We start from the raw sequence: 3,984 nt of genomic DNA, 5'->3' as shown, positions 1-3,984 counted from the left end.
CACACACACACACACACACACACACACTCACACACACAGAGTCTGTTTGCACCTGTGTCAGTCAGTGATTCGATACTTAATTCAGTCAGATCACTGGACTGGTCAAAAGTTTGGAGTGAGAGATTTGGTAACATTTCTGAAAGAAGTCTCTTCTGCTCAGCAAGACTGCGTTTATTTGATTAAAAATACAGTAAAAACAGCAAAATATCATTACAATTAAAACAGCTGTTTTCTATGTGAATATCTGTTAAACTGATAACATTATAGAACATTATATATTGTAACATTATACAAATGTCACTTTTGATCAATTTAATGCATTCTTGCTGAATAACAGTGACCCCCAAACTTTCACTTACTGTCAGCAAAAAGTTTTTCCCAAAAATTAATCTGAGCTCAAGTGTGTTGTGTCCAGCTCAGCTCACTATTATTTCGGTGAAGTTGAGATGCACTTGTCGATGTCAGACATTCTGATGATTCTGTGAAGTCTTGAGTGTGTATACGTTTTTTGTGTTTTTCAAATTATGAGTATTCTGTTAATTCAAGCTGCATGTAAGCAGGTTTAGTGCAGCGGGTGATTGACAGGTGAGCAGGCGTGTGTCCAGTGATGCTTCTGACTGACTCTGAGAGTGTTTCAGTGATCAGATCAGTGTTTTGTACGTGATTCACACCTGTCTGTCTCTGAACAGATGTTAATACCAGCTGGAAACAGATGGAGAGACAGAGAGCAGACTAAATTAGTCATACAGACAGATATTCAAACTTAAACATGAGATTTAGATGCAGTGTTTTTTGCTTATAGGCTGTAGCTGCTGTTCTTTTTTCTGGTTTGGACCCAAACTGTAGAATTGAGGTGATTGGCTGCTTATGGACCCCTGCTGCCTGGCCCTTCTGTAATCCAGTCAAACCTGCATCTCTAAATATAGCTGCAGTTTCCCGCTGGAGAATTCACACAGTCACACACTGAGCACTGGCTCTCAGACAACAGATAACATCCACTGGATTCTGGGGGTCGCTTGGGCATTGCTGGGTTGTTGCTAGGGAGTTGCTAGGTGGTTGCTAGGGAGGTCACACACATGTGCTGCAGGTGTGATTAATGTTGTGTGTTACAGCAGACAGATAGCAGAGCGACATCTGAATATGCATATGAGCACAATTAGTCTGTCTGCTGTCAGAAATGAGCATGGATCAAATATTCATAGCGTGATGCATTATTCATCCAATGTATGCATAATGCATAATTCAATCAACTACCATTTCAATTACGTTAAACTGGAACTATGAATAAAGAAATGAGGCAGAAAAAGTCAGTCTGATGGTTCAAACTCGCTCCTGACCGTCTGCTGGAGATTATGAGCAGATTATTACTGATCACTGATTGAACGCCCACACTTGAGTGAGTGAGTGAGTGAGTGAGTGTGTGTGTGTGTGTGTGTGTGTGTGTGATTGTGCTTTGTGTGTGTGTGTGTGTGTGTGAGTGAGTGTGATTGAAAGTGTGAGTGTGTGAGCTCAGACCTGCTCAAGTGTCCCAGTTTCTCCAGAAATGGTATATCATCAGGATGTTTGAGCTGTTCGTAGTGTGACAGCATCCGCCATTACAAAACTCGCACTCGCACTCACACACATGCTCAAAAGAACGCACTCACACTCACACGCACTCACACAAAGTCACACATACTCACCACACTCACACCACACACACACACACATATACACTCATTTTCACTCACACGCAGTCACGCACACTCACACGCAGTCACACTCATGTGCACTCACACACACACACACACTCACTCACTCACACGCACTCACACAAAGTCACACATACTCACCACACTCACACCACACACACACACACACACATATACACTCATTTTCACTCACACGCAGTCACGCACACTCACACGCAGTCACACTCATGTGCACTCACACACACACACACACACTCACTCACTCACACGCATTCACACTCACGTGCACTCACACACATTCACTCACACGCAGTCACACTCACGTGTACTCACACACCCTCACACACACACACACTCACTCACACAGTCACTCACGTGCACTCACACACTCACAAACACACTCACTCACACGCAGTCACACTCACACACACACACACTCACTCACTCACTCACTCACTCACTCACTCACTCACTCACTCACTCACTCACTCACTCACTCACTCACTCACTCACTCACTCACTCACTCACTCACTCACTCACTCACTCACTCACTCACTCACTCACTCACTCACTCACTCACTCACTCACTCACTCACTCACTCACTCACTCACTCACTCACTCACTCACTCACTCACTCACTCACTCACTCACTCACTCACTCACTCACTCACTCACTCACTCACTCACTCACTCACTCACTCACTCACTCACTCACTCACTCACTCACTCACTCACTCACTCACTCACTCACTCACTCACACACTCTCTCACACACACACTCACTCACACGCAGTCACACTCAGTCATACTCACGTGCTCTCACACACATTCACACACACTCTCTCTCTCTCACACACACACTCACTCACATGCAGTCACACTCACGTGCACTCACACATACACACACACTCACTCACACGCAGTCACACTCACGTGCACTCACACATACACACACACTCACTCACACGCAGTCACACTCACGTGCACTCACACATACACACACACTCACTCACACGCAGTCACACTCACGTGCACTCACACATACACACACACTCACTCACACGCAGTCACACTCACGTGCACTCACACATACACACACACTCACTCACACGCAGTCACACTCACGTGCACTCACACATACACACACACTCACTCACACGCAGTCACACTCACGTGCACTCACACATACACACACACTCACTCACACGCAGTCACACTCACGTGCACTCACACATACACACACACTCACTCACACGCAGTCACACTCACGTGCACTCACACATACACACACACTCACTCACACGCAGTCACACTCACGTGCACTCACACATACACACACACTCACTCACACGCAGTCACACTCACGTGCACTCACACATACACACACACTCACTCACACGCAGTCACACTCACGTGCACTCACACATACACACACACTCACTCACACGCAGTCACACTCACGTGCACTCACACATACACACACACTCACTCACACGCAGTCACACTCACGTGCACTCACACATACACACACACTCACTCACACGCAGTCACACTCACGTGCACTCACACATACACACACACTCACTCACACGCAGTCACACTCACGTGCACTCACACATACACACACACTCACTCACACGCAGTCACACTCACGTGCACTCACACATACACACACACTCACTCACACGCAGTCACACTCACGTGCACTCACACATACACACACACTCACTCACACGCAGTCACACTCACGTGCACTCACACATACACACACACTCACTCACACGCAGTCACACTCACGTGCACTCACACATACACACACACTCACTCACACGCAGTCACACTCACGTGCACTCACACATACACACACACTCACTCACACGCAGTCACACTCACGTGCACTCACACATACACACACACTCACTCACACGCAGTCACACTCACGTGCACTCACACATACACACACACTCACTCACACGCAGTCACACTCACGTGCACTCACACATACACACACACTCACTCACACGCAGTCACACTCACGTGCACTCACACATACACACACACTCACTCACACGCAGTCACACTGACGTGCACTCACACACACACTCACACACACACAGTGACACTCACGTGCACTCACACACACTCACACACACACTCACTCACACGAAGTCACTCTCACGTGCACTCACACACACTCACACACACCCTCACTCACACGCAGTCACACTCACGTGCACGCACACACACTCACACACACAGACACACGCCGTCTTACTCACGCCCACGTACAC

The 3,984-nt window shown here is 47.4% G+C and overlaps 1 protein-coding gene across 3 annotated transcripts in view; it reads left to right on the top strand.

Annotated features, from left to right (window-relative positions):
- The window catches only part of LOC107570793 (potassium/sodium hyperpolarization-activated cyclic nucleotide-gated channel 3-like), a 29,964-nt gene that overhangs the window by 1,969 nt on the left and 24,011 nt on the right, over positions 1-3,984 (top strand). The gene's annotated exons all lie outside the window — the stretch shown is intronic.

Source organism: Sinocyclocheilus grahami, unplaced genomic scaffold, assembly GCF_001515645.1.
Source record: "Sinocyclocheilus grahami isolate Dianchi unplaced genomic scaffold, SAMN03320097.WGS_v1.1 scaffold1507.1, whole genome shotgun sequence".
Taxonomy (NCBI): domain Eukaryota; kingdom Metazoa; phylum Chordata; class Actinopteri; order Cypriniformes; family Cyprinidae; genus Sinocyclocheilus; species Sinocyclocheilus grahami.
This window is presented reverse-complemented; position numbering and strand designations above follow the sequence as displayed.